Below are 23863 nucleotides of genomic sequence, written 5' to 3' on the forward strand. Positions count from 1 at the left end.
TAAAAAATGTAAATTTCTGATTTCAACCAAACATGCTAGAAATGCTCCAATTGAGCTAATTAGCTTATTGTGAGAATATTGCAATTGTCTGACAAAAGCGAAAAATGTAAATTTCCAATTTCAACCAAACATCCTAGAAATGCTCCAAATGAGCTAATTAGCTTATTGTGAGAATATTACAAACGTCTGACAAAACTGAAAAATGTAAATTTCCAATTTCAACCAAACGTGCTAGAAATGCTCCAATTGAGCTAATTAGCTTATTGTGAAAATATTACAAACGTCTGACAAAACTGAAAAATGTAAATTTCCAATTTCAACCAAACATGCTAGAAATGCTCCAATTGAGCTAATTAGCTTATTGTGAGAATATTGCAATTGTCTGACAAAAGTGAAAAATGTAAATTTCCAATTTCAACCAAACATGCTAGAAATGTTCCAATTGAGCTAATTAGCTTATTGTGAGAATATTGCAATTGTCTGACAAAAGTGAAAAATGTAAATTTCCAATTTCAACCAAACATGCTAGAAATGCTCCAATTGAGCTAATTAGCTTATTGTGAAAATATTACAAACGTCTGACAAAACTGAAAAATGTAAATTTCCAATTTCAACCAAACATGCTAGAAATGCTCCAATTGAGCTAATTAGCTTATTGTGAGAATATTACAAACGTCTGACAAAAGTGAAAAATTTATAATTCCAATTTCAATCAAACATGCTAGAAATGCTCCAATTGCGCAAATAAGCCTACTGTAAGAATTTTACAAACGTCTGACAAAACTGAAAATTTAAATTTTCAATTTCAACCAAACATGCTAGAAATGCTCCAATTGAGCTAATTAGCTTATTGTGAGAATATTGCAATTGTTTGACAAAAGTGAAAAATGTAAATTTCCAATTTCAACCAAACATGCTAGAAATGCTCCAATTGAGCTAATTAGCTTATTGTGAGAATATTACAAACGTCTGACAAAACTGAAAAATGTAAATTTCCAATTTCAACCAAACATGCTAGAAAGGCTCCAATTGAGCTAATTAGCTTATTGTGAGAATATTGCAATTGTCTGACAAAAGCGAAAAATGTAAATTTCCAATTTCAACCAAACATGCTAGAAATGCTCCAATTGAGCTAATTAGCTTATTGTGAGAATATTACAAACGTCTGACAAAAGTGAAAAATGTAAATTTCCAATTTCAACCAAACATGTTAGAAATGCTCCAATTGAGCTAATTAGCTTATTGTGAGAATATTACAAACGTCTGACAAAACTGAAAAATGTAAATTGCCAATTTCAATCAAACATGCTGGAAATGCTCCAATTGAGCTAATTAGCTTATTGTGAGAATATTGCAATTGTCTGACAAAAGCGAAAAATGTAAATTTCCAATTTCAACCAAACATGCTAGAAATGCTCCAATTGAGCTAATTAGCTTATTGTGAGAATATTACAAACGTCCGACAAAAGTAAAAAATGTAAATTTCTGATTTCACCCAAACATGCTAGAAATGCTCCAATTGAGCTAATTAGCTTATTGTGAGAATATTACAAACGTCTGACAAAACTGAAAAATGTAAATTGCCAATTTCAACCAAACATGCTAGAAATGCTCCAATTGAGCTAATTAGCTTATTGTGAGAATATTGCAATTGTCTGACAAAAGCGAAAAATGTAAATTTCCAATTTCAACCAAACATGCTAGAAATGCTCTAATTGAGCTAATTAGCTTATTGTGAGAATATTACAAACGTCCGACAAAAGTAAAAAATGTAAATTTCCAATTTCAACCAAACATGCTAGAAATGCTCCAATTGAGCTAATTAGCTTATTGTGAGAATATTGCAATTGTCTGACAAAAGTGAATAATGCAAATTTCCAATTTCAACCAAACATGCTAGAAATGCTCCAATTGAGCTAAATAGCTTATTGTGAGAATATTACAAACGTCTGACAAAACTGAAAAATGTAAATTTTCAATTTCAACCAAACATGCTAGAAATGCTCCAATTGAGCTAATTAGCTTATTGTGAGAATATTACAAACGTCCGACAAAAGTGAAAAATGTAAATTTCCAATTTGAACCAAACATGCTAGAAATGCTCAAGTTGAGCTAATTAGCTTATTGTGAAAATATTACAAACGTCCGACAAAAGTGAAAAATGTAAATTTCCAATTTGAACCAAACATGCTAGAAATGCTCCAATTGAGCTAATTAGCTTATTGTTAGTATATTACAAACGTCTGACAAAAGTGAAAAATGTAAATTTCCAATTTCAACCAAACATGCTAGAAATGTTCCAATTGAGCTAATTAGCTTATTGTGAGAATATTACAAACGTCTGACAAAACTGAAAAATGTAAATTTCCAATTTCAACCAAACATGCTAGAAATGCTCCAATTGAGCTAATTAGCTTATTGTGAGAATATTACAAACGTCTGACAAAAATAAAAAATGTAAATTTCCAATTTCAACCAAACATGCTAGAAATGCTCCAATTGAGCTAATTAGCTTATTGTGAGAATATTGCAATTGTCTGACAAAAGCGAAAAATGTAAATTTCCAATTTCAACCAAACATGCTAGAAATGCTCCAATTGAGCTAATTAGCTTATTGTGAGAATATTACAAACGTCTGACAAAACTGAAAAATGTAAATTTCCAATTTCAACCAAACGTGCTAGAAATGCTCCAATTGAGCTAATTAGCTTATTGTGAAAATATTACAAACGTCTGACAAAACTGAAAAATGTAAATTTCCAATTTCAACCAAACATGCTAGAAATGCTCCAATTGAGCTAATTAGCTTATTGTGAGAATATTGCAATTGTCTGACAAAAGTGAAAAATGTAAATTTCCAATTTCAACCAAACATGCTAGAAATGTTCCAATTGAGCTAATTAGCTTATTGTGAGAATATTGCAATTGTCTGACAAAAGTGAAAAATGTAAATTTCCAATTTCAACCAAACATGCTAGAAATGCTCCAATTGAGCTAATTAGCTTATTGTGAAAATATTACAAACGTCTGACAAAACTGAAAAATGTAAATTTCCAATTTCAACCAAACATGCTAGAAATGCTCCAATTGAGCTAATTAGCTTATTGTGAGAATATTACAAACGTCTGACAAAAGTGAAAAATTTATAATTCCAATTTCATTCAAACATGCTAGAAATGCTCCAATTGCGCAAATAAGCCTACTGTAAGAATTTTACAAACGTCTGACAAAACTGAAAATTTAAATTTTCAATTTCAACCAAACATGCTAGAAATGCTCCAATTGAGCTAATTAGCTTATTGTGAGAATATTGCAATTGTTTGACAAAAGTGAAAAATGTAAATTTCCAATTTCAACCAAACATGCTAGAAATGCTCCAATTGAGCTAATTAGCTTATTGTGAGAATATTACAAACGTCTGACAAAACTGAAAAATGTAAATTTCCAATTTCAACCAAACATGCTAGAAAGGCTCCAATTGAGCTAATTAGCTTATTGTGAGAATATTGCAATTGTCTGACAAAAGCGAAAAATGTAAATTTCCAATTTCAACCAAACATGCTAGAAATGCTCCAATTGAGCTAATTAGCTTATTGTGAGAATATTACAAACGTCTGACAAAAGTGAAAAATGTAAATTTCCAATTTCAACCAAACATGTTAGAAATGCTCCAATTGAGCTAATTAGCTTATTGTGAGAATATTACAAACGTCTGACAAAACTGAAAAATGTAAATTGCCAATTTCAACCAAACATGCTAGAAATGCTCCAATTGAGCTAATTAGCTTATTGTGAGAATATTGCAATTGTCTGACAAAAGCGAGAAATGTAAATTTCCAATTTCAACCAAACATGCTAGAAATGCTCCAATTGAGCTAATTAGCTTATTGTGAGAATATTACAAACGTCCGACAAAAGTAAAAAATGTAAATTTCTGATTTCAACCAAACATGCTAGAAATGCTCCAATTGAGCTAATTAGCTTATTGTGAGAATATTACAAACGTCTGACAAAACTGAATAAGCTAATTAGCTCAATTGGAACATTTCTAGCATGTTTGGTTGAAATTGGAAATTTATATTTATCAGTTTTGTCAGACGTTTTTAATATTCTCACAATAAGCTAATTAGCTCAATTGGAGCATTTCTAGCATGTTTGGTTGAAATTGGAACTTTACATTTTTCACTTTTGTCAGACAATTGCAATATTCTCACAATAAGCTAATTAGCTCAATTGGAGCATTTCTAGCATGTTTGGTTGAAATTGGAAATTTACATTTTTCGCTTTTGTCAGACAATTGCAATATTCTCACAATAAGCTAATTAGCTCAATTGGAGCATTTCTAGCATGTTTGGTTGAAATTGGAAATTTACATTTTTCAGTTTTGTCAGATGTTTGTAATATTCTCACAATAAGCTAATTAGCTCAATTGGAGCATTTCTAGCATGTTTGGTTGAAATTGGAAATTTACATTTTTCACTTTTGTCAGACAATTGCAATATTCTCACAATAAGCTAATTAGCTCAATTGGAGCATTTCTAGCATGTTTGGTTGAAATTGGAAATTTACATTTTTCAGCTTTGTCAGACGTTTGTAATATTCTCACAATAAGCTAATTAGCTCAATTGGAGCATTTATAGCATGTTTGGTTGAAATTGGAACTTTACATTTTTCACTTTTGTCAGACAATTGCAATATTCTCACAATAAGCTAATTAGCTCAATTGGAGCATTTCTAGCATGTTTGGTTGAAATTGGAAATTTACATTTTTCACTTTTGTCAGACAATTCAATATTCTCACAATTAGCTAATTAGCTCAATTGGAGCATTTCTAGCATGTTTAGTTGAAATTGGAAATTTACATTTTTCAGTTTTGTCATACGTTTGTAATATTCTCACAATAAGCTAATTAGCTCAATTGGAGCATTTCTAGCATGTTTGGTTGAAATTGGAAATTTACATTTTTCAGTTTTGTCAGACGTTTGTAATATTCTCACAATAAGCTAATTAGCTCAATTGGAGCATTTCTAGCATGTTTGGTTGAAATTGGAAACTTACATTTATCAGTTTTGTCAGACGTTTGTAATATTCTCACAAAAAGCTAATTAGCTCAAATGGAGCATTTCTAGCATGTTTGGTTGAAATTGGAAATTTACATTTTTCAGTTTTGTCAGACGTTTGTAATATTCTCACAATAAGCTAATTAGCTCAATTGGAGCATTTCTAGCATGTTTGGTTGAAATTGGAAATTTACATTTTTCACTTTTGTCAGACAAATGCAATATTCTCACAATAAGCTAATTAGCTCAATTGGAGCATTTCTAGCATGTTTGGTTGAAATTGGAAATTTACATTTTTCAGTTTTGTTAGACGTTTGTAATATTCTCACAATAAGCTAATTAGCTCAATTGGAGCATTTCTAGCATGTTTGGTTGAAATTGGAAATTTACATTTTTCACTTTTGTCAGACAATTGCAATATTCTCACAATAAGCTAATTAGCTCAATTGGAGCATTTCTAGCATGTTTGGTTGAAATTGGAAATTTACATTTTTCACTTTTGTCAGACAATTGCAATATTCTCACAATAAGCTAATTAGCTTAATTGGAGCATTTCTAGCATGTTTGGTTGAAATTGGAATTTTACATTTTTCACTTTTGTCAGACGTTTGTAATATTCTCACAATAAGCTAATTAGCTCAATTGGAGCATTTCTAGCATGTTTGGTTGAAATTGGAAATTTACATTTTTCACTTTTGTCAAACAATTGCAATATTCTCACAATAAGCTAATTAGCTCAATTGGAGCATTTCTAGCATGTTTGGTTGAAATTGAAAACTTAAATTTTTCACTTTTGTCAGACAATTGCAATATTCTCACAGTAGGCTTGTTTGCGCAATTGGAGCATTTCTAGCATGTTTGATTGAAATTGGAATTATAAATTTTTCACTTTTGTCAGACGTTTGTAATATTCTCACAATAAGCTAATTAGCTCAATTGGAGCATTTCTAGCATGTTTGGTTGAAATTGGAAATTTACATTTTTCACTTTTGTCAGACAATTGCAATATTCTCACAATAAGCTAATTAGCTCAATTGGAACATTTCTAGCATGTTTGGTTGAAATTGGAAATTTACATTTTTCACTTTTGTCAGACAATTGCAATATTCTCACAATAAGCTAATTAGCTCAATTGGAGCATTTCTAGCATGTTTGGTTGAAATTGGAAATTTACATTTTTCAGTTTTGTCAGACGTTTGTAATATTTTCACAATAAGCTAATTAGCTCAATTGGAGCATTTCTAGCATATTTGGTTGAAATTGGAAATTTACATTTTTCACTTTTGTCAGACAATTGCAATATTCTCACAATAAGCTAATTAGCTCAATTGGAGCATTTCTAGCATGTTTGGTTGAAATTGGAAATTTACATTTTTCACTTTTGTCAGACAATTGCAATATTCTCACAATAAGCTAATTAGCTCAATTGGAGCATTTCTAGCATGTTTGGTTGAAATTGGAATTTTACATTTTTCACTTTTGTCAGACGTTTGTAATATTCTCACAATAAGCTAATTAGCTCAATTGGAGCATTTCTAGCATGTTTGGTTGAAATTGGAAATTTACATTTTTCACTTTTGTCAAACAATTGCAATATTCTCACAATAAGCTAATTAGCTCAATTGGAGCATTTCTAGCATGTTTGGTTGAAATTGAAAACTTAAATTTTTCACTTTTGTCAGACAATTGCAATATTCTCCCAGTAGGCTTGTTTGCGCAATTGGAGCATTTCTAGCATGTTTGATTGAAATTGGAATTATAAATTTTTCACTTTTGTCAGACGTTTGTAATATTCTCACAATAAGCTAATTAGCTCAATTGGAGCATTTCTAGCATGTTTGGTTGAAATTGGAAATTTACATTTTTCACTTTTGTCAGACAATTGCAATATTCTCACAATAAGCTAATTAGCTCAATTGGAACATTTCTAGGATGTTTGGTTGAAATTGGAAATTTACATTTTTCACTTTTGTCAGACAATTGCAATATTCTCACAATAAGCTAATTAGCTCAATTGGAGCATTTCTAGCATGTTTGGTTGAAATTGGAAATTTACATTTTTCAGTTTTGTCAGACGTTTGTAATATTTTCACAATAAGCTAATTAGCTCAATTGGAGCATTTCTAGCATGTTTGGTTGAAATTGGAAATTTACATTTTTCACTTTTGTCAGACAATTGCAATATTCTCACAATAAGCTAATTAGCTCAATTGGAACATTTCTAGCATGTTTGGTTGAAATTGGAAATTTACATTTTTCACTTTTGTCAGACAATTGCAATATTCTCACAATAAGCTAATTAGCTCAATTGGAGCATTTCTAGCATGTTTGGTTGAAATTGGAAATTTACATTTTTCACTTTTGTCAGACGTTTGTAATATTCTCACAATAAGCTAATTAGCTCAATTGGAGCATTTCTAGCATGTTTGGTTGAAATCAAAAATTTACATTTTTTAATTTTGTCACACGTTTGTAATATTCTCACAATAAGCTAATTAGCTCAATTGGAGCATTTCTAGCATGTTTGGTTGAAATTGGAAATTTACATTTTTCAGTTTTGTCAGACGTTTGTAATATTCTCACAATAAGCTAATTAGCTCAATTGGAGCATTTCTAGCATGTTTGGTTGAAATTGGAAATTTACATTTTTCACTTTTGTCACACGTTTGTAATATTCTCACAATAAGCTAATTAGCTCAATTGGAGCATTTCTAGCATGTTTGGTTGAAATTGGAAATTACATTTTTCAGTTTTGTCAGACAATTGCAATATTCTATCAATAAGTTAATTAGCTCAATTGGAACATTTCTAGCATGTTTGGTTGAAATTGGAAATTTACATTTTTCAGTTTTGTCAGACGTTTGTAATATTCTCACAATAAGCTAATTAGCTCAATTGGAGCATTTCTAGCTTGTTTGGTTGAAATTGGAAATTTAAATTTTTCAGTTTGGTCAGACGTTTGTAATATTCTCACAATAAGCTAATTAGCTCAATTGGAGCATTTCTAGCATGTTTGGTTGAAATTGGAAATTTACATTTTTCAGTTTTGTCAGACGTTTGTAATATTTTCACAATAAGCTAATTAGCTCAATTTGAGCATTTCTAGCGTGTTTGGTTCAAATTGGAAATTTACATTTTTCACTTTTGTCGGACGTTTGTAATATTCTCACAATAAGCTAATTAGCTCAATTGGAGCATTTCTAGCATGTTTGGTTGAAATTGAAAATTTACATTTTTCAGTTTTGTCATACGTTTGTAATATTCTCACAATAAGCTAATTAGCTCAATTGGAGCATTTCTAGCATGTTTGGTTGAAATTGGAAATTTACATTTTTCACTTTTGTCAGACAATTGCAATATTCTCTCAATAAGCGAATTAGCTCAATTGGAGCATTTCTAGCATGTTTGGTTGAAATTGGAAATTTACATTTTTCAGTTTTGTCAGACAGTTGTACACTTCTTACAGTAAGCTTATTCCCGCATTTGAAGCATTTCTAGCATGTTTGGTTGAAATTGGAAATTTACATTTTTCAGTTTTGTCAGACGTTTGTAAAATTCTTACAGTAGGCTTATTTGCGCAATTGGAGCATTTCTAGCATGTTTGATTGAAATTGGAATTATAAATTTTTCACTTTTGTCAGACGTTTGTAATATTCTCACAATAAGCTAATTAGCTCAATTGGAGCATTTCTAGCATGTTTGGTTGAAATTGGAAATTTACATTTTTCACTTTTGTCAGACAATTGCAATATTCTCACAATAAGCTAATTAGCTCAATTGGAACATTTCTAGCATGTTTGGTTGAAATTGGAAATTTACATTTTTCACTTTTGTCAGACAATTGCAATATTCTCACAATAAGCTAATTAGCTCAATTGGAGCATTTCTAGCATGTTTGGTTGAAATTGGAAATTTACATTTTTCAGTTTTGTCAGACGTTTGTAATATTCTCACAATAAGCTAATTAGCTCAATTGGAGCATTTCTAGCATGTTTGGTTGAAATCAGAAATTTACATTTTTTACTTTTGTCACACGTTTGTAATATTCTCACAATAAGCTAATTAGCTCAATTGGAGCATTTCTAGCATGTTTGGTTGAAAATGGAAATTTACATTTTTCAGTTTTGTCAGACGTTTGTAATATTCTCACAATAAGCTAATTAGCTCAATTGGAGCATTTCTAGCATGTTTGGTTGAAATTGAAAATTTACATTTTTCACTTTTGTCAGACGTTTGTAATATTCCAACAATAAGCTAATTAGCTCAATTGGAGCATTTCTAGCATGTTTGGTTGAAATTGGAAATTTACATTTTTCACTTTTGTCAGACGTTTGTAATATTCCAACAATAAGCTAATTAGTTCAATTGGAGCATTTCTAGCATGTTTGATTGAAATTGGAACTATAAATTTTTCACTTTTGTCAGACGTTTGTAATATTCTCACAATAAGCTAATTAGCTCAATTGGAGCATTTCTAGCATGTTTGGTTGAAATTGGAAATTTACATTTTTCAGTTTTGTCAGACGTTTGTAATATTTTCACAATAAGCTAATTAGCTCAATTGGAGCATTTCTAGCATGTTTGGTTGAAGTTGGAAATTTACATTTTTCACTTTTGTCAGACAATTGCAATATTCTCACAATAAGCTAATTAGCTCAATTGGAACATTTCTAGCATGTTTGGTTGAAATTGGAAATTTACATTTTTCACTTTTGTCAGACAATTGCAATATTCTCACAATAAGCTAATTAGCTCAATTGGAGCATTTCTAGCATGTTTGGTTGAAATTGGAAACTTACATTTTTCAGTTTTGTCAGACGTTTGTAATATTCTCACAATAAGCTAATTAGCTCAATTGGAGCATTTCTAGCATGTTTGGTTGAAATCAGAAATTTACATTTTTTACTTTTGTCACACGTTTGTAATATTCTCACAATAAGCTAATTAGCCCAATTGGAGCATTTCTAGCATGTTTGGTTGAAATTGGAAATTTACATTTTTCACTTTTGTCAGACGTTTGTAATATTCCAACAATAAGCTAACTAGCTCAATTGGAGCATTTCTAGCATGTTTGGTTGAAATTGGAAATTACCTTTTTCAGTTTTGTCAGACAATTGCAATATTCTATCAATAAGCTAATTAGCTCAATTGGAGCATTTCTAGCATGTTTGGTTGAAATTGGAAATTTACATTTTTCAGTTTTGTCAGACGTTTGTACACTTCTTACAGTAAGTTTATTCCCGCATTTGGAGCATTTCTAGCATGTTTGGTTGAAATTGGAAATTTACATTTTTCAGTTTTGTCAGACGTTTGTAATATTCTCACAATAAGCTAATTAGCTCAATTGGAGCATTTCTAGCATGTTTAATTTAAATTGGAAATTTGCATTTTTCACTTTTGTCAGACAATTGCAATATTCTCTCAATAAGCTAATTAGCTCAATTGGAGCATTTCTAGCATGTTTGGTTGAAATTGGAAATTTACATTTTTCACTTTTGTCAGACAATTGCAATATTCTCACAATAAGCTAATTAGCTCAATTGGAGCATTTCTAGCATGTTTGGTTGAAATTGGAAATTTACATTTTTCAGCTTTGTCAGACGTTTGTAATATTCTCACAATAAGCTAATTAGCTCAATTGGAGCATTTCTAGCATGTTTGGTTGAAATTGGAAATTTACATTTTTCGCTTTTGTCAGACAATTGCAATATTCTCACAATAAGCTAATTAGCTCAATTGGAGCATTTCTAGCATGTTTGGTTGAAATTGGAACTTTACATTTTTCACTTTTGTCAGACAATTGCAATATTCTCACAATTAGCTAATTAGCTCAATTCGAGCATTTCTAGCATGTTTAGTTGAAATTGGAAATTTACATTTTTCAGTTATGTCATACGTTTGTAATATTCTCACAATAAGCTAATTAGCTCAATTGGAGCATTTCTAGCATGTTTGGTTGAAATTGGAAATTTACATTTTTCAGTTTTGGCAGACGTTTGTAATATTCTCACAATAAGCTAATTAGCTCAATTGGAGCATTTCTAGCATGTTTGGTTGAAATTGGAAATTTACATTTTTCAGTTTTGTCAGACGTTTGTAATATTCTCACAATAAGCTAATTAGCTCAATTGGAGCATTTCTAGCATGTTTGGTTGAAATTGGAAATTTACATTTATCAGTTTTGTCAGACGTTTGTAATATTCTCACAAAAAGCTAATTAGCTCAATTGGAGCATTTCTAGCATGTTTGGTTGAAATTGGAAATTTACATTTTTCAGTTTTGTCAGACGTTTGTAATATTCTCACAATAAGCTAATTAGCTCAATTGGAGCATTTCTAGCATGTTTGGTTGAAATTGGAAATTTACATTTATCAGTTTTGTCAGACGTTTGCAATATTCTCACAAAAAGCTAATTAGCTCAATTGGAGCATTTCTAGCATGTTTGGTTGAAATTGGAAATTTACATTTTTCAGTTTTGTCAGACGTTTGTAATATTCTCACAATAAGCTAATTAGCTCAATTGGAGCATTTCTAGCATGTTTGGTTGAAATTGGAAACTTACATTTTTCACTTTTGTCAGACAATTGCAATATTTTCACAATAAGCTAATTAGCTCAATTGGAGCCTTTCTAGCATGTTTGGTTGAAATTGGAAATTTCTATTTTTCAGTTTTGTCAGACGTTTGTAATATTCTCACAATAAGCTAATTAGCTCCATTGGAACATTTCTAGCATGTTTGGTTGAAATTGGAAATTTACATTTTTCGCTTTTGTCAGACAATTGCAATATTCTCACAATAAGCTAATTAGCTCAATTGGAGCATTTCTAGCATGTTTGGTTGAAATTGGCAGTTTACATTTTTCAGTTTTGTCAGACGTTTGTAATATTCTCACAATAAGCTAATTAGCTCAATTGGAGCATTTCTAGCATGTTTGGTTGAAATTGGAAATTTACATTTTTCACTTTTGTCAGACGTTTGTAATATTCTCACAATAAGCTAATTAGCTCAATTGGAGCATTTCTAGCATGTTTGGTTGAAATTGGAAATTTACATTTTTCGCTTTTGTCAGACAATTGCAATATTCTCACAATAAGCTAATTAGCTCAATTGGAGCCTTTCTAGCATGTTTGGTTGAAATTGGAAATTTACATTTTTCAGTTTTGTCAGACGTTTGTAATATTCTCACAATAAGCTAATTAGCTCAATTGGAGCATTTCTAGCATGTTTGGTTGAAATTGGAAATTTACATTTTTCACTTTTGTCAGACAATTGCAATATTCTCACAATAAGCTAATTAGCTCAATTGGAGCATTTCTAGCATGTTTGGTTGAAATTGGCAATTTACATTTTTCAGTTTTGTCAGACGTTTGTAATATTCTCACAATAAGCTAATTAGCTCAATTGGAGCATTTCTAGCATGTTTGGTTGAAATTGGAAATTTACATTTTTCAGTTTTGTCAGACGTTTGTAATATTCTCACAATAAGCTAATTAGCTCAATTGGAGCATTTCTAGCATGTTTGGTTGAAATTGGAAATTTACATTTTTCGCTTTTGTCAGACAATTGCAATATTCTCACAATAAGCTAATTAGCTCAATTGGAGCCTTTCTAGCATGTTTGGTTGAAATTGGAAATTTACATTTTTCAGTTTTGTCAGACGTTTGTAATATTCTCACAATAAGCTAATTAGCTCAATTGGAGCATTTCTAGCATGTTTGGTTGAAATTGGAAATTTACATTTTTCACTTTTGTCAAACAATTGCAATATTCTCACAATAAGCTAATTAGCTCAATTGGAGCATTTCTAGCATGTTTGGTTGAAATTGAAAATTTAAATTTTCAGTTTTGTCCGACGTTTGTAAAATTCTTACAGTAGGCTTATTTGCGCAATTGGAGCATTTCTAGCATGTTTGATTGAAATTGGAATTATAAATTTTTCACTTTTGTCAGACGTTTGTAATATTCTCACAATAAGCTAATTGGCTCAATTGGAGCATTTCTAGCATGTTTGGTTGAAATTGGAAATTTACATTTTTCAGTTTTGTCAGACGTTTGTAATATTTTCACAATAAGCTAATTAGCTCAATTGGAGCATTTCTAGCATGTTTGGTTGAAATTGGAAATTTACATTTTTCACTTTTGTCAGACAATTGCAATATTCTCACAATAAGCTAATTAGCTCAATTGGAACATTTCTAGCATGTTTGGTTGAAATTGGAAATTTACATTTTTCACTTTTGTCAGACAATTGCAATATTCTCACAATAAGCTAATTAGCTCAATTGGAGCATTTCTAGCATGTTTGGTTGAAATTGGAAATTTACATTTTTCAGTTTTGTCAGACGTTTGTAATATTCTCACAATAAGCTAATTAGCTCAATTGGAGCATTTCTAGCATGTTTGGTTGAAATCAGAAATTTACATTTTTTACTTTTGTCACACGTTTGTAATATTCTCACAATAAGCTAATTAGCTCAATTGGAGCATTTCTAGCATGTTTGGTTGAAAATGGAAATTTACATTTTTCAGTTTTGTCAGACGTTTGTAATCTTCTCACAATAAGCTAATTAGCTCAATTGGAGCATTTCTAGCATGTTTGGTTGAAATTGGAAATTTACATTTTTCGCTTTTGTCAGACAATTGCAATATTCTCACAATAAGCTAATTAGCTCAATTGGAGCATTTCTAGCATGTTTGGTTGAAGTCAGAAATTTAAATTTTTTACTTTTGTCAGACGTTTGTAATATTCTCACAATAAGCTAATTAGCTCAATTGGAGCATTTCTAGCATGTTTGGTTGAAATTGGAAATTTACATTTTTCGCTTTTGTCAGACAATTGCAATATTCTCACAATAAGCTAATTAGCTCAATTGGAGCATTTCTAGCATGTTTGGTTCAAATTGGAAATTTACATTTTTCAGTTTTGTCAGACGTTTGTAATATTCTCACAATAAGCTAATTAGCTCAATTGGAGCGTTTCTTGCATGTTTGGTTGAAATTGGAAATTTACATTTTTCACTTTTGTCAGACGTTTGTAATATTCTCACAATAAGCTAATTAGCTCAATTGGAGCATTTCTAGCATGTTTGGTTGAAATTGGAAATTTACATTTTTCGCTTTTGTCAGACAATTGCAATATTCTCACAATAAGCTAATTAGCTCAATTGAAGCCTTTCTAGCATGTTTGGTTGAAATTGGAAATTTACATTTTTCAGTTTTGTCAGACGTTTGTAATATTCTCACAATAAGCTAATTAGCTCAATTGGAGCATTTCTAGCATGTTTGGTTGAAATTGGAAATTTACATTTTTCACTTTTGTCAAACAATTGCAATATTCTCACAATAAGCTTATTAGCTCAATTGGAGCATTTCTAGCATGTTTGGTTGAAATTGAAAATTTAAATTTTCAGTTTTGTCAGACGTTTGTAAAATTCTTACAGTAGGCTTATTTGCGCAATTGGAGCATTTCTAGCATGTTTGATTGAAATTGGAATTATAAATTTTTCACTTTTGTCAGACGTTTGTAATATTCTCACAATAAGCTAATTAGCTCAATTGGAGCATTTCTAGCATGTTTGGTTGAAATTGGAAATTTACATTTTTCACTTTTGTCAGACAATTGCAATATTCTCACAATAAGCTAATTAGCTCAATTGGAACATTTCTAGCATGTTTGGTTGAAATTGGAAATTTACATTTTTCACTTTTGTCAGACAATTGCAATATTTTCACAATAAGCTAATTAGCTCAATTGGAGCATTTCTAGCATGTTTGGTTGAAATTGGAAATTTACATTTTTCAGTTTTGTCAGACGTTTGTAATATTCTCACAATAAGCTAATTAGCTCAATTGGAGCATTTCTAGCATGTTTGGTTGAAATTGGAAAATTACATTTTTCGCTTTTGTCAGACAATTGCAATATTCTCACAATAAGCTAATTAGCTCAATTGGAGCATTTCTAGCATGTTTGGTTGAAATCAGAAATTTACATTTTTTACTTTTGTCAGACGCTTGTAATATTCTCACAATAAGCTAATTAGCTCAATTGGAGCATTTCTAGCATGTTTGGTTGAAATTGGAAATTTACATTTTTCAGTTTTGTCAGACGTTTGTAATATTCTCACAATAAGCTAATTAGCTCAATTGGAGCATTTCTAGCATGTTTGGTTGAAATTGGAAATTACATTTTTCAGTTTTGTCAGACAATTGCAATATTCTATCAATAAGCTAATTAGCTCAATTGGAGCATTTCTAGCATGTTTGGTTGAAATTGGAAATTTCTATTTTTCAGTTTTGTCAGACGTTTGTAATATTCTCACAATAAGCTAATTAGCTCAATTGGAGCATTTCTAGCTTGTTTGGTTGAAATTGGAAATTTACATTTTTCAGTTTGGTCAGACGTTTGTAATATTCTCACAATAAGCTAATTAGCTCAATTGGAGCATTTCTAGCATGTTTGGTTAGAATTGGAAAGTTACATTTTTCAGTTTTGTCAGACGTTTGTAATATTTTCACAATAAGCTAATTAGCTCAATTTGAGCATTTCTAGCATGTTTGGTTCAAATTGGAAATTTACATTTTTCACTTTTGTCGGACGTTTGTAATATTCTCACAATAAGCTAATTAGCTCAATTGGAGCATTTCTAGCATGTTTGGTTGAAATTGAAAATTTACATTTTTCAGTTTTGTCAGACGTTTGTAATATTCTCACAATAAGCTATTTAGCTCAATTGGAGCATTTCTAGCATGTTTGGTTAAAATTGGAAAGTTACATTTTTCAGTTTTGTCAGACGTTTGTAATATTTTCACAATAAGCTAATTAGCTCAATTGGAGCATTTCTAGCATGTTTGGTTGAAATTGAAAATTTACATTTTTCAGTTTTGTCAGACGTTTGTAATATTCTCACAATAAGCTATTTAGCTCAATTGGAGCAATTCTAGCATGTTTGGTTGAAATTGGAAATTTGCATTTTTCACTTTTGTCAGACAATTGCAATATTCTCACAATAAGCTAATTAGCTCAATTGGAACATTTCTAGCATGTTTGGTTGAAATTGGAAATTTACATTTTTCACTTTTGTCAGACAATTGCAATATTTTCACAATAAGCTAATTAGCTCAATTGGAGCCTTTCTAGCATGTTTGGTTGAAATTGGAAATTTCTATTTTTCAGTTTTGTCAGACGTTTGTAATATTCTCACAATAAGCTAATTAGCTCAATTGGAGCATTTCTAGCATGTTTGGTTGAAATTGGAAATTTACATTTTTCACTTTTGTCAGACAATTGCAATATTCTCACAATAAGCTAATTAGCTCAATTGGAGCATTTCTAGCATGTTTGGTTGAAATTGGAAATTTACCTTTTTCACTTTTGTCAGACGTTTGTAATATTCTCACAATAAGCTAATTAGCTCAATTGGAGCATTTCTAGCATGTTTGGTTGAAATTGGAAATTTACATTTTTCACTTTTGTCAGACAATTGCAATATTCTCACAATAAGCTAATTAGCTCAATTGGAGCATTTCTAGCATGTTTGGTTGAAATTGGAAATTTACATTTTTCACTTTTGTCAGACAATTGCAATATTCTCACAATAAGCTAATTAGCTCAATTGGAACATTTGTAACATGTTTGGTTGAAATTGGCAATTTACATTTTTCAGTTTTGTCAGACGTTTGTAATATTCTCACAATAAGCTAATTAGCTCAATTGGAGCATTTCTAGCATGTTTGGTTGAAATTGGAAATTTACATTTTTCACTTTTGTCAGACGTTTGTAATATTCTCACAATAAGCTAATTAGCTCAATTGGAGCATTTCTAGCATGTTTGGTTGAAATTGGAAATTTACATTTTTCGCTTTTGTCAGACAATTGCAATATTCTCACAATAAGCTAATTAGCTCAATTGGAGCCTTTCTAGCATGTTTGGTTGAAATTGGAAATTTACATTTTTCAGTTTTGTCAGACGTTTGTAATATTCTCACAATAAGCTAATTAGCTCAATTGGAGCATTTCTAGCATGTTTGGTTGAAATTGAAAATTTATATTTTTCACTTTTGTCAGACGTTTGTAATATTCTCACAATAAGCTAATTAGCTCAATTGGAGCATTTCTAGCATGTTTGGTTGAAATTGGAAATTTACATTTTTCGCTTTTGTCAGACAATTGCAATATTCTCACAATAAGCTAATTAGCTCAATTGGAGCCTTTCTAGCATGTTTGGTTGAAATTGGAAATTTACATTTTTCAGTTTTGTCAGACGTTTGTAATATTCTCACAATAAGCTAATTAGCTCAATTGGAGCATTTCTAGCATGTTTGGTTGAAATTGGAAATTTACATTTTTCACTTTTGTCAGACAATTGCAATATTCTCACAATAAGCTAATTAGCTCAATTGGAGCATTTCTAGCATGTTTGGTTGAAATTGGCAATTTACATTTTTCAGTTTTGTCAGACGTTTGTAATATTCTCACAATAAGCTAATTAGCTCAATTGGAGCATTTCTAGCATGTTTGGTTGAAATTGGAAATTTACATTTTTCACTTTTGTCAGACGTTTGTAATATTCTCACAATAAGCTAATTAGCTCAATTGGAGCATTTCTAGCATGTTTGGTTGAAATTGGAAATTTACATTTTTCGCTTTTGTCAGACAATTGCAATATTCTCACAATAAGCTAATTAGCTCAATTGGAGCATTTCTAGCATGTTTGGTTAAAATTGGAAATTTACATTTTTCAGTTTTGTCAGACGTTTGTAATATTTTCACAATAAGCTAATTAGCTCAATTTGAGCATTTCTAGCATGTTTGGTTCAAAATGGAAATTTACATTTTTCACTTTTGTCGGACGTTTGTAATATTCTCACAATAAGCTAATTAGCTCAATTGGAGCATTTCTAGCATGTTTGGTTGAAATTGAAAATTTACATTTTTCAGTTTTGTCAGACGTTTGTAATATTCTCACAATAAGCTATTTAGCTCAATTGGAGCAATTCTAGCATGTTTGGTTGAAATTGGAAATTTGCATTTTTCACTTTTGTCAGACAATTGCAATATTCTCACAATAAGCTAATTAGCTCAATTGGAACATTTCTAGCATGTTTGGTTGAAATTGGAAATTTACATTTTTCACTTTTGTCAAACAATTGCAATATTCTCACAATAAGCTAATTAGCTCAATTGGAGCATTTCTAGCATGTTTGGTTGAAATTGGAAATTTCTATTTTTCAGTTTTGTCAGACGTTTGTAATATTCTCACAATAAGCTAATTAGCTCAATTGGAGCATTTCTAGCATGTTTGGTTGAAATTGGAAATTTACATTTTTCGCTTTTGTCAGACAATTGCAATATTCTCACAATAAGCTAATTAGCTCAATTGGAGCATTTGTAACATGTTTGGTTGAAATTGGCAATTTACATTTTTCAGTTTTGTCAGACGTTTGTAATATTCTCACAATAAGCTAATTAGCTCAATTGGAGCATTTCTAGCATGTTTGGTTGAAATTGGAAATTTACATTTTTCACTTTTGTCAGACGTTTGTAATATTCTCACAATAAGCTAATTAGCTCAATTGGAGCATTTCTAGCATGTTTGGTTGAAATTGGAAATTTACATTTTTCGCTTTTGTCAGACAATTGCAATATTCTCACAATAAGCTAATTAGCTCAATTGGAGCCTTTCTAGCATGTTTGGTTGAAATTGGAAATTTACATTTTTCAGTTTTGCCAGACGTTTGTAATATTCTCACAATAAGCTAATTAGCTCAATTGGAGCATTTCTAGCATGTTTGGTTGAAATTGAAAATTTACATTTTTCACTTTTGTCAGACGTTTGCAATATTCTCACAATAAGCTAATTAGCTCAATTGGAGCATTTGTAACATGTTTGGTTGAAATTGGCAATTTACATTTTTCAGTTTTGTCAGACGTTTGTAATATTCTCACAATAAGCTAATTAGCTCAATTGGAGCATTTCTAGCATGTTTGGTTGAAATTGGAAATTTACATTTTTCGCTTTTGTCAGACAATTGCAATATTCTCACAATAAGCTAATTAGCTCAATTGGAGCCTTTCTAGCATGTTTGGTTGAAATTGGAAATTTACATTTTTCAGTTTTGTCAGACGTTTGTAATATTCTCACAATAAGCTAATTAGCTCAATTGGAGCATTTCTAGCATGTTTGGTTGAAATTGAAAATTTACATTTTTCACTTTTGTCAGACGTTTGCAATATTCTCACAATAAGCTAATTAGCTCAATTGGAGCATTTGTAACATGTTTGGTTGAAATTGGCAATTTACATTTTTCAGTTTTGTCAGACGTTTGTAATATTCTCACAATAAGCTAATTAGCTCAATTGGAGCATTTCTAGCATGTTTGGTTGAAATTGGAAATTTACATTTTTCACTTTCGTCAGACGTTTGTAATATTCTCACAATAAGCTAATTAGCTCAATTGGAGCATTTCTAGCATGTTTGGTTGAAATTGGAAATTTACATTTTTCGCTTTTGTCAGACAATTGCAATATTCTCACAATAAGCTAATTAGCTCAATTGGAGCCTTTCTAGCATGTTTGGTTGAAATTGGAAATTTACATTTTTCAGTTTTGTCAGACGTTTGTAATATTCTCACAATAAGCTAATTAGCTCAATTGGAGCATTTCTAGCATGTTTGGTTGAAATTGAAAATTTACATTTTTCACTTTTGTCAGACGTTTGTAATATTCTCACAATAAGCTAATTAGCTCAATTGGAGCATTTCTAGCATGTTTGGTTGAAATTGGAAATTTACATTTTTCGCTTTTGTCAGACAATTGCAATATTCTCACAATAAGCTAATTAGCTCAATTGGAGCCTTTCTAGCATGTTTGGTTGAAATTGGAAATTTACATTTTTCAGTTTTGTCAGACGTTTGTAATATTCTCACAATAAGCTAATTAGCTCAATTGGAGCATTTCTAGCATGTTTGGTTGAAATTGGAAATTTACATTTTTCACTTTTGTCAGACAATTGCAATATTCTCACAATAAGCTAATTAGCTCAATTGGAGCATTTCTAGCATGTTTGGTTGAAATTGGCAATTTACATTTTTCAGTTTTGTCAGACGTTTGTAATATTCTCACAATAAGCTAATTAGCTCAATTGGAGCATTTCTAGCATGTTTGGTTGAAATTGGAAATTTACATTTTTCACTTTTGTCAGACGTTTGTAATATTCACACAATAAGCTAATTAGCTCAATTGGAGCCTTTCTAGCATGTTTGGTTGAAATTGGAAATTTACATTTTTCGCTTTTGTCAGACAATTGCAATATTCTCACAATAAGCTAATTAGCTCAATTGGAGCCTTTCTAGCATGTTTGGTTGAAATTGGAAATTTACATTTTTCAGTTTTGTCAGACGTTTGTAATATTCTCACAATAAGCTAATTAGCTCAATTGGAGCATTTCTAGCATGTTTGGTTGAAATTGGAAATTTACATTTTTCACTTTTGTCAAACAATTGCAATATTCTCACAATAAGCTAATTAGCTCAATTGGAGCATTTCTAGCATGTTTGGTTGAAATTGAAAATTTAAATTTTCAGTTTTGTCAGACGTTTGTAAAATTCTTACAGTAGGCTTATTTGCGCAATTGGAGCATTTCTAGCATGTTTGATTGAAATTGGAATTATAAATTTTTCACTTTTGTCAGACGTTTGTAATATTCTCACAATAAGCTAATTAGCTCAATTGGAGCATTTCTAGCATGTTTGGTTGAAATTGGAAATTTACATTTTTCAGTTTTGTCAGACGTTTGTAATATTTTCACAATAAGCTAATTAGCTCAATTGGAGCATTTCTAGCATGTTTGGTTGAAATTGGAAATTTACATTTTTCACTTTTGTCAGACAATTGCAATATTCTCACAATAAGCTAATTAGCTCAATTGGAACATTTCTAGCATGTTTGGTTCAAATTGGAAATTTACATTTTTCACTTTTGTCAGACAATTGCAATATTCTCACAATAAGCTAATTAGCTCAATTGGAGCATTTCTAGCATGTTTGGTTGAAATTGGAAATTTACATTTTTCAGTTTTGTCAGACGTTTGTAATATTCTCACAATAAGCTAATTAGCTCAATTGGAGCATTTCTAGCATGGTTGGTTGAAATTGAAAATTTATATTTTTCACTTTTGTCAGACGTTTGTAATATTCTCACAATAAGCTAATTAGCTCAATTGGAGCATTTCTAGCATGTTTGGTTGAAATTGGAAATTTACATTTTTCGCTTTTGTCAGACAATTGCAATATTCTCACAATAAGCTAATTAGCTCAATTGGAGCCTTTCTAGCATGTTTGGTTGAAATTGGAAATTTACATTTTTCAGTTTTGTCAGACGTTTGTAATATTCTCACAATAAGCTAATTAGCTCAATTGGAGCATTTCTAGCATGTTTGGTTGAAATTGGAAATTTACATTTTTCACTTTTGTCAGACAATTGCAATATTCTCACAATAAGCTAATTAGCTCAATTGGAGCATTTCTAGCATGTTTGGTTGAAATTGGCAATTTACATTTTTCAGTTTTGTCAGACGTTTGTAATATTCTCACAATAAGCTAATTAGCTCAATTGGAGCATTTCTAGCATGTTTGGTTGAAATTGGAAATTTACATTTTTCACTTTTGTCAGACGTTTGTAATATTCTCACAATAAGCTAATTAGCTCAATTGGAGCATTTCTAGCATGTTTGGTTGAAATTGGAAATTTACATTTTTCGCTTTTGTCAGACAATTGCAATATTCTCACAATAAGCTAATTAGCTCAATTGGAGCCTTTCTAGCATGTTTGGTTGAAATTGGAAATTTACATTTTTCAGTTTTGTCAGACGTTTGTAATATTCTCACAATAAGCTAATTAGCTCAATTGGAGCATTTCTAGCATGTTTGGTTGAAATTGGAAATTTACATTTTTCACTTTTGTCAAACAATTGCAATATTCTCACAATAAGCTAATTAGCTCAATTGGAGCATTTCTAGCATGTTTGGTTGAAATTGAAAATTTAAATTTTCAGTTTTGTCAGACGTTTGTAAAATTCTTACAGTAGGCTTATTTGCGCAATTGGAGCATTTCTAGCATGTTTGATTGAAATTGGAATTATAAATTTTTCACTTTTGTCAGACGTTTGTAATATTCTCACAATAAGCTAATTAGCTCAATTGGAGCATTTCTAGCTTGTTTGGTTGAAATTGGAAATTTACATTTTTCAGTTTGGTCAGACGTTTGTAATATTCTCACAATAAGCTAATTAGCTCAATTGGAGCATTTCTAGCATGTTTGGTTAGAATTGGAAATTTACATTTTTCAGTTTTGTCAGACGTTTGTAATATTTTCACAATAAGCTAATTAGCTCAATTTGAGCATTTCTAGCATGTTTGGTTCAAAATGGAAATTTACATTTTTCACTTTTGTCGGACGTTTGTAATATTCTCACAATAAGCTAATTAGCTCAATTGGAGCATTTCTAGCATGTTTGGTTGAAATTGAAAATTTACATTTTTCAGTTTTGTCAGACGTTTGTAATATTCTCACAATAAGCTATTTAGCTCAATTGGAGCAATTCTAGCATGTTTGGTTGAAATTGGAAATTTGCATTTTTCACTTTTGTCAGACAATTGCAATATTCTCACAATAAGCTAATTAGCTCAATTGGAACATTTCTAGCATGTTTGGTTGAAATTGGAAATTTACATTTTTCACTTTTGTCAAACAATTGCAATATTCTCACAATAAGCTAATTAGCTCAATTGGAGCATTTCTAGCATGTTTGGTTGAAATTGGAAATTTCTATTTTTCAGTTTTGTCAGACGTTTGTAATATTCTCACAATAAGCTAATTAGCTCAATTGGAGCATTTCTAGCATGTTTGGTTGAAATTGGAAATTTACATTTTTCGCTTTTGTCAGACAATTGCAATATTCTCACAATAAGCTAATTAGCTCAATTGGAGCATTTGTAACATGTTTGGTTGAAATTGGCAATTTACATTTTTCAGTTTTGTCAGACGTTTGTAATATTCTCACAATAAGCTAATTAGCTCAATTGGAGCATTTCTAGCATGTTTGGTTGAAATTGGAAATTTACATTTTTCACTTTTGTCAGACGTTTGTAATATTCTCACAATAAGCTAATTAGCTCAATTGGAGCATTTCTAGCATGTTTGGTTGAAATTGGAAATTTACATTTTTCGCTTTTGTCAGACAATTGCAATATTCTCACAATAAGCTAATTAGCTCAATTGGAGCCTTTCTAGCATGTTTGGTTGAAATTGGAAATTTACATTTTTCAGTTTTGTCAGACGTTTGTAATATTCTCACAATAAGCTAATTAGCTCAATTGGAGCATTTCTAGCATGTTTGGTTGAAATTGAAAATTTACATTTTTCACTTTTGTCAGACGTTTGCAATATTCTCACAATAAGCTAATTAGCTCAATTGGAGCATTTGTAACATGTTTGGTTGAAATTGGCAATTTACATTTTTCAGTTTTGTCAGACGTTTGTAATATTCTCACAATAAGCTAATTAGCTCAATTGGAGCATTTCTAGCATGTTTGGTTGAAATTGGAAATTTACATTTTTCGCTTTTGTCAGACAATTGCAATATTCTCACAATAAGCTAATTAGCTCAATTGGAGCCTTTCTAGCATGTTTGGTTGAAATTGGAAATTTACATTTTTCAGTTTTGTCAGACGTTTGTAATATTCTCACAATAAGCTAATTAGCTCAATTGGAGCATTTCTAGCATGTTTGGTTGAAATTGAAAAT

This window comes from Watersipora subatra, unplaced genomic scaffold (assembly GCF_963576615.1).
Source record: "Watersipora subatra unplaced genomic scaffold, tzWatSuba1.1 SCAFFOLD_41, whole genome shotgun sequence".
Classification (NCBI taxonomy): Eukaryota; Metazoa; Bryozoa; class Gymnolaemata; order Cheilostomatida; family Watersiporidae; genus Watersipora; species Watersipora subatra.